Source organism: Trachinotus anak, unplaced genomic scaffold, assembly GCF_046630095.1.
Source record: "Trachinotus anak isolate AG129_WGS33_773 ecotype Australia unplaced genomic scaffold, CSIRO_AGI_Tana_v1 ptg000028l, whole genome shotgun sequence".
Lineage (NCBI taxonomy): Eukaryota > Metazoa > Chordata > Actinopteri > Carangiformes > Carangidae > Trachinotus > Trachinotus anak.
Window position 1 is genome coordinate 16,065,119 of NW_027273879.1, and position 23,276 is coordinate 16,088,394.

Sequence of the window (23,276 nt, forward strand, 5' to 3'; positions counted from 1 at the left end):
GCCCTCCGGTATAATACAAGGCTGTCAGCCTGGCTTATACCCCAGGAAACACACTAAAATACCAACGAACACACACCGGGTCCATTCATAAAAACAAAAAAAAAAAAAAAAAGAGTGTGCAGGATGTTAGAGAAAATAAGTTTGGGCTCAGTCTCACTGATGCACTTACTCTCTAAATTCATCAGAAATTAATTCATTCAGTTATAAAAACAATAGTCTTTTATCTGGAATTAAAGACACTCAAGAAAGTGTGGGATGTGTCACCACAGTCTGACGAGATGGGCTGTCTTCTTCTGTTTTCAATTAATTGCTAACAGCATAAGGTACAATCAACACACCAACAGCCTCAGTATTGGCACCGATATGGTTGGGAGGGTGCCCATCTGTGTGTTTAAACGCAAAACTCTCCATCATTGCTCATTGCATCTGCAGTGTGTTCATTATTATCATTTTCAGCGGTCAATGCTACATCAGTGTTGGAATTACTAAATCCCTTCTTTTTGACTTTACAGTCATGCTAGCAACATGCCTCTCTGGATGGCAATGCCATTCCCATCAGCCTCAACTGTACTTCGCGCTAAGTGCTAATTAGCAAATGTTAGCACGCTAGCATACTGACGAAGATGCTGAACAAGGTGAGCATCCATACCTGCTAAACATCAGCATGTTAGCATTCTCTTATTAGCATTTAGTTCAAAGCACTGCTGTGAGTAAGTACGGCTAACATGTCTGTACATGTAGACTCACGTAATTAATTTTCAGGGAAAAGGAAAAAATATTACACCGATTAATAGTGAGAGCTTCCACTGCAACGTGTGCGAAGCCATGAGGAGTAATGAGTAAAGACACCTGTTTGTTGCTGCATGTAACACACAGCAGGTCGTGAGGAGTTTCCACACCAAGACGACACTCAGTGAGCACCGCAAGAAGGTGGTGCTGAAGATAGACCTCACCTCTATAGGTGTCTGAGGTGTATTATTATTATTATTAGTAGTAGTAGTAGTAGTAGTAGTAGTAGTATTGCATCGCTGTTGCATTACACCACACTCTCCTGGTCCCTTTTTGTATATTATTAAGTTTTCCAGGTGGTTTTGTATATTTGTGCTGCCTGCTGTGGTAATCTGTCTGTAGGGCTGTTGCTCTGCTGTGTCAGAAGGTTTGGATCAGATTCAGACAGCCTCTCCAGCATGGACCAAAAGAAAAAAAAAAAAATCCAGCTTTCAGCCAACAGCAGCACTTAAAAAGTGTGGTTTGGTCATGAGTGACGACTCTGAGCTGATTTCTTCCCAGCTATGCTGTTTTTATATCATCATATTTTATCTCTGATATAATGTCATGTTGTTGTCGGGAGATTATGTGTTTTTTGCATGAAATGCAACTGTAATGCTATAGCTTTATTGGCTTAACTGCAAATACACTGTATGCACTGGTTTAGCAAGATGATCACATTTTCTTTTCAGTTTTCTCTGGCTTTGGAGCGGTTGAATAGTAACAACACTCTCCACTGCATAGCACTTTTGATATGGCACTGTTATGTATCTTAATACTACATTCCTGTAACATTTTCCTCTCTTGCTTAATCCTGTAAATTACATATGCAGGATGCTCGGTTCTCTCCTCACTTCTTTTCAAGGTTATTAACTGCTTTGTTTGGCATAAAATGATACATCAATATGTTGCGCGTGCACTGAATTCCAAGCAGTTTTCATTCGTGTTACAGTGAGTTTTTAGAGTGCGCACACAAATAAAGCAGTTTGCATCTAACAAATATGTATTTTACTGCTGGAAACCAATTGGCTTCATGTTAATATTTGCCAGTTTTTCAGGATCACAGTGGGTGAGGTGATGGCTCTATATTCTAGGAACAAACAACTAAGAGCAACACAAATCCATTACAACTAATTTTATGTGCTGTAGTTTGCCATTGGATTTTCTTGTTACTTTGCTTGCTCGAGGTAAATGCCGGCTTACATGTGCTGCAGATGCGTGTAATGGAAAAAAAAAAAAAAAAAAAAAAGCTGTGTGTAGGGTCACATGTTTTTTCAGCAAAACAGGTAATACAATGTGCTCTTTCAGCCACTTGCATGAGTATTTACAGTTTGCCTCTAATGGGATCTTGCTTCAAAAAACAGGAGCAAACTGATCAGCAGGGCTTCGAGCTCACTTGAAAAAAAAAAAAAAACCTTTCTCACTTTTTACCATTCTGCTGTCTGGGGAGAGTTTCACATGGACTGTTTTTGACTCTCTTTCACCCCCACGTTGCACAAGAGTGCATTCTGGAGGTCCAATGAATAAAAATGCCATGTCAACTAAGAAAGAAGAAAGAAAATCTCCACTCAGAGCTGTCAGTGATTTCCCCCTCTTGCCTTTACCATGGAAAGCTAGTAAAAAGTTCACCTTCCTCACATAAATTGGCTGGGAGATTTATTTCTCCCCTGACATTCTCTCTGGAGATGCCACCGGGAACCTGGGCATCTGCTCTTTGGAGGGAGATGACAGGGCTATTGTTAGGGGCGGCAGTAGTGGAAAGCTATTCTCCTGCCTCATCCCCTCTGTCCCTTTTCTATTTCTCTCTCTCGCCCTCGTTCTCTTTCTTTCTCCTTATGAAGCCTGTCAGGAAGCGATGACAGCCACTTAAAAGGCAAAGGCCAAGGCTCACATCTGTCTATTTCACCTTATTAATTTCAGTATCATTCCGCTTTATCATATTCAAAATCCCGTGAGACAATCCATCCAAATCATTGGTGTCAGGTAAGAATGTGTATTATGACAGATGGCAAGTATGACACTCCCTTGGGTTTAAAAATGAAACTGAATAGTAATTCTCTAGCTCTTTATCGCCACCCCCCTTTTTCCTGATCTCTAAGAAAATTGATATGTAGATGGAATATGAACGGAAAAAACGGCTATATAAGAGAGACAAGCGCCAGACTTTCTCTGCCTATAAGCCGTTCATATGATGCTATTGTGTTGAGGAATCCGGCTGACTGGGTCAAATTGCGGCTGCTGCTCCTCCAGGGCAGTGGAGGCCTTTGGGAAGGCGGCGTGGGTGTCAAGGCAACTGGGTCCCACATGCAAACGTCACCGGGGCCAGATTAGGGGAGTATGACAGGGCAGACCCCTAATCCATCATCTGGGAGATTACAGGAACATGACACAGTGCGCCACCAAATCCCTTTAATCATCCAAATGTTCCATTCTCAGCCAATGGTGCTGCTGGAAGAACAATAAGGGCTCAGGGGAGAGGAGCTGTCGCAGAATATTTTCTCCCCGGGCCTTGCTGGCTTGCCTCATGACACTCACAAGCAGCTTAGGTTTCAGTAATATGGAAGAGCTACTCTGGATGGGGCCAAGTCAATTAAGCCAGACCAGTGTTTTTATAAGAAGGGATGTTAAAGAGACAGAGGATATAGGGATGAGCAGACGATGCTTGTCTTTGATGTCCCGTGGGTTCTTGCAAATCCCTCTGTGGCATAATTGCGAGAAAGGGTAATTAGTCTGATGCAGCTAGTGTGTCATCTGAGTCAATCTTATTACAACCTGAGAAAACAGACTGTCTCAATCATTTTCCTTCAAAAAAAGATAAGGTTTATGTGTTTTCCTCAAAGTGGGCGATGCTGCTCTGCACGATGTAAAGGGAAACAATGGAGACGAAGGCTCAGTCGGAAGTTTAAAACAAGTTTTCAAACATAGACGATAAAATGCAGTAGGCAGTTTGTCAGTGCCTAACAACAACTGACTCACATGAGTGTTTTGTTACCTGCCACTGCTAAAAGAAACTGACTGTTGGTTGGCCCTGTGTTGAAGTCACACACTTCATACCATCCTGTCTGACTTCAGCGATAACACAATACTTAGACCTCTGCTGTAGAGAAAAGCCAGTGTTTATCTGCACGATCAAAAGAGGTCAGGCAACATGTTTTCAGCATTGACTAAGCCTGCCAATTTTCTGCTGAGAACAGACTGCTGCTAACACTGTCATCATTGGGATTTATTCCCATATGTACAAGTGGTTATAACTTAATACTGCAAAGGGCTTAGGTCTCACCCTGAACCCTGTGTGTTTTTAGGCTTAGGCAACTGAAGCACTCTAGTTAAAGTTGGGGGATGATTGTGATTTCGACATGTTGTGCTTCAACTGTCAACTTCACAAGTATTAAACCGAGATCCTAACCTTATCCAAGTACAATACTGTAGATATAAAAATGAGGGGCGGTATTACATTAGCTTCAAACGTTGCTGTCTCTGTCTAGATTACCTTGGTCCCAGTTGCCTGGGAGGGAGGGAACATCACTGAACCATGACCCTATGCTCACTGACCTTATCCATACACCCAATCCTGTCTGAGGGTCTGTCTAATTGCAAAGATATGGAGTTGGGGCTGGTTTATTGTCATTTCTTTTTTTTTTTCTATTTTTTTAATGTAAAAGTGATGTATATTTGAAGAGACCTTTAAGGCCGCGAGCAATAAACTGCTCACTAAACGGTGGCTCCAGAGATACCCTCCAACAATGGGCTTTTTCAAAGGCACTATCTACGCTGAATGGAAATGATGACTTATACCCTCAAGCTAGGGAGAGAAAATAGTAATAAATACTGGATGAATTAGGATCCTTATTACTTTCATGGAAACGTTACAGACTGGATAATGTGCATCATTGGTTCATTCTCTCTTTTAGACTGTCATATTCACGTGCTCGTACTATGAACTATTTAGTCGTGAATGTGCCTAAATTCTTGAGAAATGAACTAAACCTGTGTGTCAATGCCAAGTGAATAATTTCACTGCTGCAAGATCTGATTCAAGGTTTGTTTTATGACTCCACATGCTTTGCACATGCACGCAAGTCTTTCATCGTTACTCTACCATAGGAATTATATACCTCCAGGACTTACAGTAAAAAGATATCTCCATAATAACTGCATTTCACTGTAGATGCAGCCTGGTCTTTTTTTTTTTTTTTAGGTCACTTGGTGAATGTCGTTATTGCACTTCACTTTTGACTTTTATTTTCCCCATATTCTGAATAGAGGGTACCATACAGGCAGTTATGTATAGCTTTTCAAACGTATCAAAAATGCCTTGGTTTTACTGATCTTTTAGTGCTATTTCTGAATGTGTAACTTGCCCAGTAATGAACTCCAAGCAGAGTCTTTGATTTTTTGAGCTTATCTCTAATTCTACACCCACAATCCTCTCAGGTCTGCTTCGAAAGATATGAATCGTGCATTGGTGAAGCTGTAAGGTACTGAACATGTCATGAGGTTAGCCAAATTAACTGCTAATGTTTGAATGTCATTACCTGTAGCTTACAGGTGTGGTGGGAGGAATTTGGGCTCTTTTCAGTTTGTTATTTCACTTTGAAAGTTATTTTACCTTTTACCTGATGTAGAAAATCTATTTGTTTGTATTTAAATAGGAATAAAACAGTAATGACTCAACAGATGACTGGGAATTCTAATGTAGTGATACTGATCAGTAACAATGAGAATTAAGCAGTGATCTTCCTTTCAATAAATTAAAAGAAGGTTTTTTAAATCACTGTGCATCCAAATTGAACTTCATTCACAAATCTTATTATTGTTTTTAGGTTAAGTACATGCTTATGCAAATTCTTATACTATGCATAAAGATAAAAGACAATGTATGGATTCTGAAAACCACACGACAACACACAAGACTACAACAGTGGTCAGTGACACAAGACCTGAACGACAATGTAGGATGTTTGTTCTCACTCTCTGATATGACCCATAGAGGCATCTACTGAAATAGCAGCCCTCCGGCGGCAAGCGACCTTTGTTGTCATGGTTACAACAATAAACATGTAGTTATGCCTATGGAATGGAAACAAGCAGTGGACACATCCATTCACCCTGCCTCCTCCTTGTAACAAGAATTTGGTTGCTCTTTATACTACATCCCCTGACTTCCTCCTTTGCTCCTGTCATAATAATAAAAGCTGCTGCAGGTCTGCCAACAATGAAACATAACCAGGGTTCTGTTTTTGAAATTTCCTCGGTCTAATAGGCCTTGTGTAACATCACAGTACAATCCTCAGAACTGTATATCCACTGCTTCGAACACGTTCAGCTACCTGGTTGAGTCACTGCTTGTGATGGGCTACATTTGCTGCTTAGGAAATAAAATAATCATGATTACTTCAAACATAAAAAAAAAAAAAAATAACAGCTTTGCACAAATCTTTGTGTTTGAATGTTTCGTTCATTAAGATATTTAAAGAAGATTGGTGACAGAAATTGTTCCTGGAAAATAAGCTATAGCAGATATTTTGGTACTTTTATATTGGTGTCGTGCAGACATTTGTTACATTATTATCTTATGGTACTAGTGTTACTATAAAGTCATTATTTTATTGTTGAAAGTTACAAATTTAGCATTTCTATTTTAACTCTATATACTCTATAGAAAGTTGTTTTTTTTTTTTGTTTTTTTTTTCTGTTATGAAGCTGGAAGCACACGGTAAGTTTTGTTTTCAGACACAGCTAGTGCTTTGGTGTCCAGCAGCGAATCAAACTACCTTGACATGTTTTCTTCGATCTGTCAGCTGTGACCATAATAAAGCAGCTGCCTCTCGGAGTGCAAACAGATGAATGTAACTAATATAGAGTTCTGCATATGTATATTTATATTTGTTTCCCAGCTGTGTAATTACCCAGATGACACGTCCATGTTATGACGCATTACTGCTCTTGCTCATCTCTAATTTTTGAGTCATATGTTACAGTGTATAATTGACTCATACCCCACGGCAGCTCGTCAGATCAGCTTTCCTGAGGTTTATTTTTATTATTTTTGTTATTTCATTTTACCCTCTGTGACAGGTTAAGGACTTTTGACAATGCAAAAAATAGACTGTTGAGAAGAAGGGGCGCATGCCTGTGCCTTGTCACTTTAACTTCTCATCTCTCACCTGCAGTGTGCCACAGCTGTGTTAAATGGAGCACTTTAAAGGATAATTCCAGTGTATTAAAACTTTTGGCTTATTCAGATAGATTTGGCAGTTTGTTTCATCAGTTACGATAACACTGTACTCACAAAAGTAACTGCTGAGATCTGGGAACATGGTGTTTGTCACAGTGTGAGGCCAAAATCCAAATTGCAAAATGCTGTAATTATCATTTAAAACCTGAACAAAATAAAATCAATAAGGCTTGATAATGGGTATTTGATTTTTTTTAAGCGGCTATTTTTTTTCATTTGGAGCGAACCACAAAAATGTAACTAAATTTTGCTGATTTCTGCTTTCAGGCTGAGTAAATCAGAACAGAGCAGAGAACTGGATATGCAGTTGGTGAGGAAGAACAAAGGTGCAGGCAGTGAAGCACCCTGACCTGTTGACAGCCGTGCATGCGCGGCCCGCGGTAGCAGCTGGGTCCGTCTGCCATGGCCAGGGCAGCTGGGGTTGGCTTCGGATGAGATTCAAGCCAAAGCACATTCCCATCACTAGTCATCGCCATTTCCCCTCTCCTCCTCCTCGTCCCCCATTTACTGTGTTTGTGCAAGACAATGTGGTTATGTAGGCACATGCAAGAGCGTGGGCGTGAGAGAGAAAAGAGAGACAGAGAGGAGGGAGAAAGAGACAGAAGGAGGGAGAAGTGAAAGCAAGCGAGAGAAAAAGAGAAATAAAGCTACAGCTCTCTCGTGACGGTAGGATTTTGAGACATGCTTCGACGATTTAGAGGGAACGGAAAGCGGCCAGGAGCAGCTAATGCAGGAGACGAATGAGGACCAGGCAAACACATAAATATGGTATATATATGTTAATGTCAGTGTATATATTAATAGCCCGATGGTGGGTTAACTAATGGAGAATGGCGTGTGTGGACCCTGCAGTGCCATGTGACAGGGGACAATCTGCACACCTGTGCTCTCATCTGCTCCACCGTGGGAGGACTGATATTAAGTCATTACTGCAGGCGCTGCCAGCACACTCCGATAGCACACATGGCTGCCAGGGTGAGTGTGCTGCCATTGGATCACGCAGGCTGCCTTTTTCACCAGTGTGGCCTCATGGGCGAACAATAAGGAAAACAAAACTGCACTCACGAAACGCGAAGGCCATTTGGTAGTGGAATACTCAAAAAAAAAATAGAAAACAAAAAGTACAGGATGTTATATTATTCCTTTATTTTTAGGCCCTTTTTCTTGCATGATGGAGAAACAGTAGGGATGGGGAGTGGGAAGTTAGACCATTCGAAAGTAAGACGGGTTGATTTCAAAAAATTAATAAATAAACCCAAGCAATGTGTGGAAAACAGCGGCTTATTACAATCACATGATTTGGAACCGGGTCTCTCACCTTGCAACCAGATGCAATCAGGATCTAATAGGACTCTGAGGTTGAGGAGGGCACTCACACAAAAGTGGAACCATTATTTGTGAGCTATATGAGAGCAGCACATGCCACCCACTTGGTGCCAAAAATACATGAATAAATAAATAAATAAATAAATAAATCCTGCTCTCTAGCAATGCGTTGTATGATAACTGTATAAAGCAGTGCCCCCCCCCCCCCCCCCCCCCCCCCGCAACACAGCAAGTACCATGTGCTGCCCTAAGGCTAAAGATTTCAAGGATCATGATGACACCATGATGCCATGCCGCTTCTCTCGCAGATAAAATATTATACCATAAGCCATGGAAAAAGCAAATATTTTTCACCAAAGCAGAACTGAAAGAGATAACTAAAATACTGTGGGGATTTTGTTTAAATCGCTTCACACCAGGAAAAAAAAAAACGATTTTGGAATATTTCAATGTTTTGAGAGCTAGTGAACCAGTTTTTGTGAGTAATGACAGACATATCAAATTTACAATGGTGGTTTTCAAGCATCCATAGCACACACCCATAGTGATGAAATGCATCTGCTATTGCCCCCCCCCAAACACACACACAACCTGCACTCCCTTTAGAGAGGTGTAGCTAGATTTTACAATAATTGTGTTTCCTGTTTCCAAGAATCAACCCCCGGCCATTCTGTTGCTTTATTCATGAGATGGATGGAGGGTTGGGGGAGGGATGAAAGAGAGAACATGAGACATGAGACGCAGGAAGAATTCCTAACTAGATAGGATGAAAAAGTAAACACAATCTCCTGCAATTTGACTATCAATCAGGCCAGCATGTCTCTGGGAGAGGGGGCCTAATTACGGCCCAAATGAACATTGACTGTTTTCTAATGGAATTATTCAGACAGCCTGTGTTTGTATATGCCAGTCCCTCATTTGCTATTCCCATTCATTAAGGCTGTGCATTACACTTTGGTGGTCTTTGGCAAATTATATTTTTTTTCGCTAAATTCAGAGGCCAGATCATCCCCCTTTCTCCCCTCCCCTACAGCCCCTCCTTGTCGTCTCCTCCTGCCCAGACCCTACCCCATCACCGCCCTCATTTTCTCCCCTCCGTCTGGGTGGTATTAGCAGCCTGATGAGTTGGGGAGAGAATTATGGCGCCGGGCCGGTAACCATGCGTAAGAAAAGGAAACATTTGTAGATGAGTGGGTTTTCGTGATGCTGCCTGCAACAGGGTCTGAGGGTAATTTGAGACAGTGGGGCATGCAAGTCTTACAGAGAAGGATTTAGGTGTGGGGAAATGGGGTTGAAAATAGGCACTGAACAAGAGTCATGGAAATGTTGGTGGGGGAGAGTGAAGCTGGAACAGGAACTACGCTGTCTGTCTGAACGCTAACGAGCTGAGGGATGCGAGTAGGAGTTGCAATCTGTGGACTTGTGCCACCTTCGCTGTAAATTGTTCTAAGAAGCAAACCTGGCAGGGAGAAAGAGGAACAGAGAGAGGGAGCATGTTGTGCATGCGTGCACAAATGACAGAGCGGAGGAAGAGAGGGGAGATTGAAAAATAATATCCCAGGCCTCATTTATGCTCTTGGACTCTTCGGGCCATTGCTGCAGAGTGAGTACATCCATTGTGCTTACAGTAACTTCACTCTGTAAAATGACCTCCATCTGAGTTATTTGAGGAGCAGTGCTATAGTTCAAGGTGGCTCGGGGCCATGCTCCAGTAAGTCTTTTGGGAGCGATGCTCTTCTAGTTGCAGCTCACGGACTCGGGTGGTGTATTTGGGCTGGAGAGAAATTGCACCACGAGCGACACAGCATCCTCATTTGGAGTCGATGAGGCTTTGTGAAGCTTGATGTAAGTCACCATTAAAGTTGCATAATGCTTCTTGACTGCCAACGACAATAACTTATGACATCTGTCTCAGTGTTTCATGTTGGCTGTCACAAGCAGTTAACAGCCAGTTCTTGTGGTAATCACTAAGAAGATGGATTACTGGGGATTTTGGAAGCCACTCCTACATTGTTTGCTGTCATATGGCAGGAAGATTTAAATGTTATGAACAGAAAGGTAACACTGTCAGCTTAGTGAGGCACTAATAATGCCCCACTGTGCTAATACACTTTGTAACAGGCTATTTTCATACATTGTCATTTTATGCACACACATGTTTGGTATATAAACATATTTTTAGATTGTTTATGTTGCTTTCTAATGAAATAGAGGGAAATACACAGCTGAGTAGACAGATAAAACAGCACGGCAGGCTTCACTGCATAATGGCGTAGAAATATCAGTGGAACCAAACTTAGGGGAGGGGAGGCATTATTAACGTGACACCTTGAATCAATCCATCCTCTCAGTTTAGTCTCAAGTTAAGAGGAAAGAGTCAGGTAGTCAGGGATGAAAGGAGGGAAAACATATGCAGAAGGGACTTTGCTATGGGGAAAGGTAAATCTATTTACAGCGGCAACGTCTTGGGAAGAGAGTAGGGGGGGAAAGGGGGCTTCGGGAAAGATTTCACCAATGTACAAGGCAAACAAACAGAACAAAGAACACGAAATGGAGCAAGGAAGAAGAGCTTCAAAGCCTGCAGGTTGATTCTCGAAAAGAATTTCATTAGCATATTATATTGTCAACTGAAGGACATCTCTCAGAAAAAAAAACCCAAAAAAAACAACAAAGCAGTAAAGCCATCAGACCACGTGATGAAGCCAGTTATGGCAATAGCATCAGTTGCAATACAATTACCTTATACTCTAATGATAATGATAATTAAACAGAAGCCTGGGAATCATATAGCTATCAGTGAGAACATGCTGAGCCTAAAAAATATGGTTAACAGAATTCATATGCAGATAAAGCACATGAGAGGCACTTAGTTAAATCATTAGCACTAGATGAAGAAAAGGCCCGTAGCTCATCGACTGAAATACAAATCATTCAGCCCTCCCCTGGAAATAATTAAGGACTGTCACATCCATGAAGACAAATGGTACACAGTGATGCTGTTGGGGTTGTGGCCTCAGACAGCAGCGTCTCTGTCTTTTCTCTCCGAATCTGCAGCTCCTCAGCTCCCTTGCCCTCCATGTCTGGGGGTTTTACAGGCCCTTATGTCTCATTTTAGCACCTGTCAGATGTGCAAGTGCAAGTGTTGTGGATATAGTGGACTTGTCCTCCTCTGTTGGTTACACTTCCTCTTAACCCATATGACTTGGTAAATTGGAGGGAAGGAGGTGTGCGGGGTGGAGTGCGGCTGTATGCAATTTCACTATGTTGCACCGATAAGAACCGGAACAATTGCAACTTCTAGCATTTCCAATCTTGGAATCAAATAGTGTCTGCTCTGCTGTGAAGCACCTATGAGAAGGAGTGACTCGCCAAGTATTTTGGCAGATGTCTTATTCAGAATCTATCAGCGAGTAATATCCCAGAGCAGCTACTGTATATCTGATAACTGACGGTGCACAACCCCTCACTTCCCCCTCCATTTCCTGAGAGGAAGCCTTCGGAGGGAGCATTGCAGTGCTGATAAAACTCACACAGCCCTTCATTTGCCGGGTAAAAGATTGCCAGAGCAAAGAAGCATTGTATACGCTGATGGCTGTTACTGTAGCGGATGTGCTCACCTGCGAGCCGGGGCAGACAGTGTTTTTACAAGCCACGGTGGAAAATAATGGGATCGGATCCATCCCACTGCCACAGTTTTACGCACAGTGCCTCACTCTTTACACACCTGAGAGTGCCACAGCCAAGTGTAATATGCAAGGATGCACGATGCGAAAAAACACGGTTAACTAGCTACAGGAACATCTTTTGTGTGCTATGCTTTTAAGTTCACAAGGCGGTGTGAACATTATCAGATTTAATATGCATCCACTTGAATTGTTGTTGCTGCCTGCTGCCGCTAACCGTTCTTTGAGAGAGGAGAGAAAGGTCTCTCGCAGAATGGATGGCAGCTGTCCGAGTGCAGAGTGCACAGGAACCAATTTTAGATGAAAACCTGCACAGGGCAAGGAGTTTTCTTTCTCCGTGCGCTACATTTCCCTTTGACATCTTAAAAGCCATTAGTTCAGCAATGCACACCAATGCTTTGCACAATAGGACTTGGAATGCTGCCTTTTAGACATTATATGGGGACAAACGACGGAGCACTTGCATAGAGGGATGCACGGAGAGGAGAATAAAACAGAAATACAGTAATTCAGAGCGGGGTGATTCAGGCTGGGTGGTAAAAGGAATAAAAGAGCAGAGTTTAAAAAGAGAATCTTTAGAAACAGAGAAGCCTTGGAGATTCGTCCTGGCCGGCCAAATCCATTAAGTTTTAATAAAAAGACCAATGCAAGTGCAATAAACATCATGGGATTTGTAAACCACTTTGGTTTTTTACGGTTTTACCAAGTATGTTCAGCTAACCTCTAAATAGCCTTTGGATTCAAACTTTTAAATAAGGGATAATGATGAAATATCTCAGTACATCACTCATAGTGGAGAACTCACCTCTTGAAGAATATATAACCGCGACATTTTAAAGCTACCTTTTGACACGCGTCACATTGTATGATGTTCATTTGTTAAGGTTGGGTATGTAAGCTCCATATTCATTAAAATCAAGGTGTATGTCTTAGAAGTCAGATCATCGGCTACATCAGTCTCACCATATCCACCAATAAGGTTAATCGGATGTCATGAGTTCCTTTGTCTGACCTGGTTAGTCCACATTATCAATCTCTCTGTAGTATCCTGTGCCATACTTAAAATTCACTCCCCTTTTGAGGTTCTTTTCTTTCTTCCCCCCCCCCCCCCCCCCCTCTCTTTTTCTCCCTGTATCTTTTTTTGTCTTTATGTAAATGGATGACCCAGATAGGGAAGCATTTGTTGTTCCATTTACTGATATCAGCTAAGTCAACACAACATAGTGGAAGGAAGACAAGAAGCGTCATTTTTAAGGTTTAATTTGTTATAAAATATTCATTTTACTGATGTCAGAGCAGACCAGGGCAGATTTAAATAACTGACTTTTCTTGAAAACTTTCAAGGCGACTGCAGCCTGACCAGAAGTCCAGAACAATATTTGAAATTTAACTATATTTTTATTGACAGTTTTTTTTTTGTTTTGTTTTGTTTTGTTTTTTTTTTTTTGTCTGAGACATGCATTTGCCTAGAAGCATCATATTTGCTCCTGAACAGATGTTAACAGGCAGCCTGAAAATAAATAAATGAAATAAAAATAGAAGCCGAGCAACGAACAACAAGCAAAAGACAACACAGAAAAGAAGAAAAAAAAAAAAGAAGAAGAAGATCCTGTATCTTGTGATTGTTGGCTATGTAGTGCATTTGAATTCGGGGCATGCACAACTCAGCATTCAGCAACGTTTACCACCATTGACTGGGCAGCATCGTTTGATCAGCACTTAATGACACTTAACGCAATCGCTTCAAGACAGCCCTGCTTATTAAGAGCAGAACAGATGTTTTACCAAAGTGATCTTGCAGTTTTAATTAGCCATTGATACCAAATGCATTAGCACCAGCAAACAGTGCGGTTTGAAATATCGCCGCATGCCACAGCAGCTGAACCCTGTGAGGAAAAAAAAAAAAAAAAAGTGAGGAAGAGCCGTGAAATTGGAGGGGTGTGGATGAGTAAAGGAAAACCATCAATGGCAGTTGTTAGGTGGAGCAAAAATTGTGGGGTGCTGTCACAAACAGTGATTTGACCATATACTTGTTCTGTCATCCGGAGGTTGAGCCGCAGTTAAGAAGATTCATAGCCAAATCTACGGCACTGAAACATCTGGCGGTTTATCTACAGAGTGGGCCCCATGCTGCGGCTGCGGAGAACATCTCTAGGAAGGAAACAATCACCATTTCTTTCCCCATATGACGCTCCTTAACTGCACAATATTTCGCCAGCAATTATTCATTCCAACAGGTGTGCTCATGGGCCTGGTTGGAAACTCAAGAGTACAGATGGCTGCAGTTCAAAGAATAAAATACAAGTATCATTAAATGCAGGATTGGAAACCTATAGCTCAACGAAAAACAATTTCAGAAGCCCCTGACACCATGAGGTGCGATACACTCAAAACTATCAATTTACAGTGGAGAATTATTGAACAGTCTTATGCTTGACACTGAGACTTTATTCTAACCACAATGAATTCTGAGGGGATTTTCCAATAGATGTCTGCTGAGGCTATAACACCAGTCCATCTACAGCAGCACACTCCAGCTCCCCTGAAAGCAATTCTCAATGCCATACACAATTCAATTCTCTGACTGATCCTCTTTTCACTCTTAGAGGAGCATGTGCATCATACACACACATGCACACACACACACACACACAAACAAAAGTGGGCACAGGGGCTGATTGCCTTTCGTCAACCCCTGAAAGGCTGGCCACCTGGCTGCTGCTCACCTTCAATAGGGTTCATTATGGCCGTTGTGCACCCATCCAGCTGCTGCTTAACACTAAAAGACAGGTGTGTGCGTGTGTGTGTGTGTCTGTCTTCCCACCACTGGCTCTTACAGCCCTAAACCTTTCACCTTGTGTTGGCCTGCCACGACACAAAGGGCCTTGGTGTTGTTTGCGAGTACTAACCAGCCTGCCTCTTGTCTCTATTTCTGCCCCCAAGGCCACATCTTCAAGTAACATCACAACAATAGCCATTCCGCCTCCTCCTCTAAAGATCTTGAGCTTGGTGTCTGTAAATTATAGATGGCTGATGTGAACTGTTTCCCCCTTTAACGGTGACAGAAATGAATCCCCTGTTAGAGATTACTGTGGCATGTAACAGCCCCTGAGCAGCCCAGTTTAGAGGGTTTAACAAGGTTAAATGAGTGTGCTGGGATAGTTAGGAAACAAGGGAATGGGGGGGGGGGGGTTGACAGTTGGGAGCAAGAGGGAAGGGAGTGTGGGCTGAGTTTTCAAGTTTGAATTTATAAAAGCATGATGATGCATCATGAGCCTTTATAAACTCATAAACACCCCCGCTCGCACCACAGGCAGTAAAGACAGAGCGACAGGGGAACAGGGTAAATGCAGCACAGACTGCGGGCCGGTGGCTCCCTCCATGTAAAAGCAGACATAATAGAAAGCTTTTAATAGGAAATGTCCCCACTTAGGCTTTAATCTGCCAAAGCATCATATTAACCAGACCTGGTAATGACTCAGAGGGAGTAATGCACATGGTGCAATCGCAGCATGAACTGGACAAAGGCAGCAAAGCCCCTCCCATGGATTCACTCAGTGGTTGATGCTTCGGTCATCGTCTCCCCACTTACAAGGATTATATTACTTCGATTTGATTGACAGCAGTGAAATCTGCAGATTTGAACTTGCATATTCTCATGTGGTGTAAATACAAAACATACTGTACCTTAACTCTCCTGCACAGTCTCACTCTTTCTTTTTTACTATGTCTCTATTTTTATGCACACTCACACACACACACACACATAGAGAAAGATGGAGAGGCTGTATTTTTCAGTTTCTTTAAACAAATCCCTGGGATACGCTACAATATTGAGGGTGTTTTCAGTCCTTTCTAAGAAAACCACACTTCCTCACACTTCACTTACTTCACAAGGATGAAATAAATTAGCTTCCCCTTGTCTTCACATTGTCACTTTCTCTGAAGTAGAACTATTTAAGCTGAGGTCCCAAAGGTCTCCAAGCTGAATAATATCTATACTGTTAATACATAAAGGATAATAGATGGGATTCGGTCCATTTTTTTTTTTTTTTTTTTTTTTTTTAATTCAGCTGAATTTTAAGTTTTCCCTGGGATGGCTTATGAGAACAAAAGGACAATACCTAAAAGGTTCAAAATTATTGCAGCTTTTTAATTGCCTAAACAGCTTGGGTGGATGTCATGTTAAGCTCAAGTACATGCTTGCATAATAGCAGGCGAAAAACACTGCTGGAGACTAGTTGCGTGAGTGCATGCATGTATGTATTCCTCCACCAGAGTGAAGCTAAATGGAGACTGCCACATTGTGCATCTGTGTTTGTGTATGTGTGTGTGTGTGTGTGTGTGTGTGTGTGTGTGTGTGTGTGTGTGTGTGTTTGATGGAGACTGTGATTGTATTTTCTTTTCTCCTGTCCCCTGAGGAGGTGACATGGTTGGTATTGTAATTCCACTCTCATTTCCTGCGTTGCAGCGGTGACTGCAGACTTGTCACTCAGGAGGAGCAGAGAATAGGCCTGTCAATCAGTCAAGGACCCATTACCGCAGCAGTGCCTGAGAAAGGCTGCATTTGCCCTGCTCCTTGCTAGCATAACTAAATTTTAACACTTTGTCCATCTGCGCACACTATGATTAGTGGGATGGGAAATTGCGAGGAAATAATTGGGAGCAAAAGGATGGTAGAACAGAGAGCCTAATGGAAAAAAGAGGATACCATTAGATTACATTGTCTTTGTTGAACGACAGAAGTGCAGAGAGGAATATTAAACCGCAGAGAAGTTTTAGGCATAAAAATGACATAGAAAAACCCTGTAACTGAATGCCAGACAGCAGGTTTTTCTGAAGGAGACAGTGTTATTTGGATACTAGCTTATGCTAAAATGGTGGCAAAATGCAAATGTGGAAAGAATCACAGTGCAAAATATAAGAGAAATGATGACTGCGTGCAGCTGGCAGATCCACAGCGTAAAGACAAATAGTGCCAGATGAGAGTGAAAAGCTAACAAATGGATGGAGAGGCAGAGCAAGGTTGCTTTGAAAAGGAGAAGCGGTAAGGGAAAATCTAAAGTAATACAGGGTGACGTGAGCAGGGTGCGGTGCGTGACAGGTAGAGTGGGAGGTGGCTGGGTGCTTCTGCCCCCGCTGTGTGCCTTAAACAGAGCAGAGCTCTAACCAGAATACCATCCATCACGCAGTCAGTCACAAGTGTGACATGACAGGCGAACCCGTTCCCTGTCAAGGCAGAAAAATATGAAAAGAAAGCACCGGCCGGGGGTAAGCTAAAACAAAAATAATAGAATGTGAGAAAATGTGGTGCTGCTACGAAAAGGCAAGACAGAGGCAGTCACTTCAGACAGGATGGAAATGTGTTTGTGCTCATATGAGTGTGGCACAGTTGGAAAGAAATCCATAGTCTTAAATCCAGTTTTCAATATGTGAAAAATTACTGACTGTAAATGCAGCTTCATCCAGTCCTTGACTTTGGATATTCCAAACCTAAGCCTTTGTACATACCTATTTAGCAAAATACAGTTTTTACAGTCTTTAAATTAAAAAAAAAAAAAAAAAAAAAATATATATATATATATATATATATATATATATATAGAACATGTATGATTAAAGTGCCAACTGTCAATTTTTATTTATTATTATTATTTTTATATTTTATTTATTTATTTATTTATTTTGTTATGGATCAACAATTTTGTGGTTTGTTTCAGAGCTTTCTAGCTCATTGTCTTGGTTTTGCAGCACAAGATTCAACTGCATAGCTGTATGCTACCAACCCTGTATGGAGAGCAGGGATGAATTAAACACTTTTCAGATAAGCTTCATTATAACAGATAACGTTACATATAGCAACTATTTCACAATGTGATCAACAACTCATGTTATTTTGCACAAATGTGAATTTAATTGTTTATATTATTCTTGTTTTTATTAAAATTGTTCGACAATGCCCATCTTAATATGTAGTTACAAATATATTTTACAATTTACCTTAAAAAATTGCAAAAAGTGCATTTGGATTTATTTTTATTTTTTTCTGTGATGTTCTTACATTTTAACAAAATGCTTATTAAAACAACCGTTTCAATTGTCCCAACAGTGACCCCTGACAGTTAAACCTTATATGCTTCTATTCTGAAAAAGTCCCTGTTAAAGCACTAACTAATCTGTCATAATATCACATCAATGACACAAAATTTGCTTATTTACTTATCGCGGTCAAAAACAGTCTTTCAGGTAAAACTTCACAGAAGTAGGATGTATCCACACGATACTTCGCAGGTATGGCAAGCGGTTCAAGCTGCACGTGCTGACGCAGTTTGACACATATCCGACTTGTAAGGGCTCGGAGAAAATCGCTGGACTTGGTGGAGAATAAAGCAGAGCAAAAAGATGAGCACATATTGGACTAACATTAATTTCAAATTTTTAATTATTAATTAATTCATTTATTTATTTTTCTCTATATGTATATGTATATGTGTGATGTGTATATATATGCCTGTATGTGCTCATGTTTGTAGGTACATGCATGTGTGTATGTATATAAGTTGCTATATGGCTGTGTATGTATATGCATGTATGCATCTGTATACTGTATGTATGTGGGTAATTGACAGGATAGATATGTATTTAAATATAGTGTGGAGATGCACATTATGATCAGTAATAGCTATACTGTTGCTCACTTTATTGTCTTATGTGTGCACTGTGCTCGGGGGTGTGGTGGGTCACAGTTGTTGTGACAAGATGTTTAAATAACAAGAAATACAATGTTTCATTGACATTAACTGACACAAGAAAGTATATATATATATATATATATATATATATATATATATATATATATATATATATATATATATATATATATATATTTATTTTATTTTTTTTTTTAAATCATGGCCGTGTAACATGACTCTAAATGAATGCTTATGTTGCTTGATGTCTGCTGGAGGTGTTGGTCAGTGTTCCCCACATGTTAGCTTCATTTTTATAAGGAAACAATATCTCAGAGGTTTGTCTTTTCATTATGTCACTTAGTGTGCACTTGTGCTGCATCTTCAATTTGTTTTCTGTTCTTTGCCAACACCCCCTAATAGCATCACACCATTTCCTGACTCAGTATTCAAACAAAACAGTTTGTTTCAAGTGGTGTGAGCCAATGACCACTGTTGTCATTTATTTCAAGAGCAGGCTCTGTTGGATAGCTGTGTAGCATCTATTCTCGCATACACCAGTGGAAAAACTCATAAAACAGCCAAAATCCATTTAATGGTGGGTGTTTGGAATCCCTGATGTAAGCCAGTGTGGACCCTGGAGAGAGAGAGGGATCATTCAGCCTTGTAAAATGGTTATACTTTGCATTTTATCTTATGTAATTCTTTTCAAGGCCAACGGTTTTCTTTAATCTGTTCCTTATGCAAAATAAAACAAAACTCACTTTTTCTTACTGCCAGGCTGCATTCTGGAACAAAGCACACCATTGGAAAGTGTTTATTGTTCCAAAGGCCACTACAATTATGATTTCAGCACCGAGATGAAGAGCAAGAAAAATGTTGTTTCTATGAGAGCTGGACTGAATGAGGCCACACGTGCTATAAAGTCCCAGTTTGTTTTTGGTGTAAAGTACAAACAAGCTGCTGTAGGGATAAAAAGAAAAAAATACAAAAAACAGGAATCAAGTGTGTGTCTCCAATGATCTTGTGGGAATATAGCAGAAACTACCCCTCTTGAGGAGCCATTAGGGTGAGGCACTGCAAAACACTTAACCCTTTCATCAGCCGGACCTCATTCATCGCCTCCATCCATTTTCGTATTCAGCTCCATCCCTGCTTCTCCCCCTTCACATCATCTCTCTCTCGAGGGTTAGCTCCTCGTCTTTTTTTTCCCTCCTTTGTATGCTCTTCTCTGCTCTCTCTTTTATTTTTCTCTCCTGTTCTCTTTGTCACTCTATCTCTGTCTTTCCATCTCCCCTTCTCTGCTGTCTCTGGCGCACAGAGCAGAGGGCTCCACTGGGGACCAGTTATCGATTGAACTGAGTCAGCTATGTCCACTTTAATTCATTAAACCCTCGCTGGCAATGCCCATTGGGCAATTCCAATAATGTAAAGGGATGAGCCGGAGCCTATACATGTTGGGGTTATGCATAGGTATATGTATAAGGATGATCTGGTAGCAATAATTACAGATGTAAATAAAATAAAAAATAAAAAGGCATGGACACAGCTGCCCGACATCACTCTTGGTGGGAAAATGAAAATGAATAAATCAAGATGTAAAATGGGAACCCAATAATGTTTTCTTCTAACTTAAGGGGATACCGATAATTGAATTGAAGTAATACATATGGTAATTCAAAATGTTTCATGCATATCCCTGCTTGCATGCATGCATGCTTCACAATCACGCACCTTCTGTAGCTGCACTACAGATGAAGAGAAGCACAGCAAAAAAAAAACAGACATCTGGAAAATAGCTTTAGTCAAAAAAAAAAAAAAAATATATATATATATATATAGAGTGAACAATTATGCAAGCATGTCAGCGTTTCATGACAGATTTTATATATCAGCTGGAATGGCAACTAAAAGAAGCGGGAAGAAGAAAAGCAGAAGTAGAAACAACAACATAAAGAGCACAGCTAAGCTAATCAGGGTGGATTTATCTTCAATCAGGATGTTGCTCTGTTTCATCTCTTCTTTGTTTAAAAAGGGCGAGTGGTATCACGCCCACTCTGATTCCTCTCACAAGCTGCTCTCCCTGCTGTGTGAAAAGGAATCTTGAGAAAATAGAAACGGAGTCGCGTGCGTGCAATCACATTACACACTTGTCAGCTTAAAAGGTCAACATATTAGTTTGGTCCCAACTGCATTTGCAAGTTGCTGCAGTCAAGTTGTCACACAAACTCAGCACTCATGTTTTCACTCTTGCTTAAAAGCAAACAAAAAAAAAAACAAAAAAAAAAAAAAAGAAATCTAATCATATAGAAATATTCAGTATTTTCTATATGTAGATGATGACATTTGCTTCATTTTCAGTTTCTGATCAAAGCAGGCTCCGAGGGAAACAGAGACAACTGTGCCACTGCCGGGCCAGGCCTCCACGCAGAGCTGCATTACATAAGCACTGACACAAGATGTTGCTGAGAGTAAAGAGTGTGACAGCAGCAATCCAATGAGTGCATCACAGCACGCCAGCATCTCAACAACTTCCACACTTGAGATCGATAGCAGAAGCCGGCACAGTATGTGTGAACATTATGCATGACGCTGCTTTCATCTCCATTGGTCAATATGAGCCTGCGTTCATCCATCTGCCTTCCTCTCCGCAAGATGTGTTCCCGTTGCCTGATGCACCACCTCTGGATGCGACGCATCATGCTACAGTCGGCAGCTGATAGGCAGCGAACACTAATATAAGCCCCATGCAGTGTTTCACCAGCGCTGCAATCTCACTGTTCACTCCCACTCCTTATTGTCAGTGCGCCTGACATGAGAGAATGTGAAAGCTCTCTTGTATTCAGGCGGGCCGCCCTTGCTGCTCTTGTATGGACGGTAATGGCATTACAATATGGGCAAGGGTGTCCCTCGTGGTTATCGCTGCCAGACACTTAATTTACCATTTATAGATTTACTTTTGAAGTAATTTAATATCTAGAACACATTCACCAGTGTGCCTTTACCTCTTCATAATATGTAGCCATGGAGATATTTTTTATATACACGCAGCCTCATTCTGTGTACACTAGTGTGCATACACACCTACGTATGATTTGTGCCTCTACTTCCCTCTGTATACTTTGTGTGCATGAGGCCAAAGATGTGTGAATGTGTGTGCGTTTGGCTTCCCCCGGGAGGATGAAGCAGTGGTATTCACCAGCCCTTATTAAAATGCCAGTCTGGCCTAACAGAGTTAGGGAAGGCACAGGCGGCTGTCCTTGATTTTTCTCATCAACCCTCCAACTCCAACACAAACACACACATTCACATGCACCCAACCTTCACACACTTCACACACACAGACACACACACACACATACACACACACGGCTTGCCCCTTGTTCACTTCACAGTAGGCTAAGACCTGATGAACTATGTTGTTTTCTCTGTCCGTCCCTCTATATCTCCCTCTCGCTCTCTGTCATTGTCTCTCCCCCTGCACGAAACAAGAAGGTGGGAATTAATGACCCTGCTTAGATATATTATAGCCTGGATGTGATAGTCCACTGGGATTCCAACATACTTAATTCATATCATAAGTGTTAAATTTAATATAAATCCACCGGGGTCTCTTTAGCTATGAGTACTGCTAAAAGCTTGGCTTATTTTACATTTACATGGATTTCTTTGAATAATTTCAAGCGTTACTTGCATTAAAATGAAATAATAATCACATACAGAAAAGCATTCATGTTAATGCATGGATACTCTGCACCTGCTTTACTTCATCTGTTTGAAAGTGAGATTTTTATATTGCGTACCGCCTCTTGGGTTTTAGTTACAGCAAAGCATTTTTGCAGTAAAAACAATACTTAAACATGACCTCACTGATGGCTGCAGTAATTCAAAGTACATTATTCTTCTCATCCAGTCAGTATGGCTATCTCCTTGGCAACCTATGCAGGTCTGACAGTGTGGACGTGGAGAAACAAGTGAAATCACATCTTTTCTAGTCTTTTCTAGCCGGTCCTACTCTTTAATTCACTAGATAGTAGCCATAATGAGGATCTTATCAGACAGAGATCTTAAGACATCTTGCACTGCAAACCCAGGAAGACTCACTTCTATATAAAACCCAATTAAGGTACTCTGATATATTAATAAATCTTCAGACCCAATTTTGCTTTGCAACCACTTGTTTCTGTCTGGTATGAACTAAAAAGCATACCTCAAAGGACAAATACATAGCAGCAGCAACCAGTGACGGTGCATGGAGCAAGCATTACACACAATCACAACATGTTATAATCGTACCATGCCCCCATTTATTAGTATGATTGTGTTTTATCAAAGAGACTCAGTCCTGCTAACAATGCTGTACCCACACTGTTTTATGATTTCGCGATCTTCTCTTGTAGAAAAAGGTTTTCACAGTCTGGTATTTAGTTTTCCCCGTGGACCCTGTGACTGTTTGCTGGCTGGCTGTCTCTGTGAGGAACTCAGGGTCACTGACACCATTGTTTGCACTGCACATGAATCCTCAACAACCGCCAACACCATTTGTCATCATTATGTCCTGAACTGTCTGTA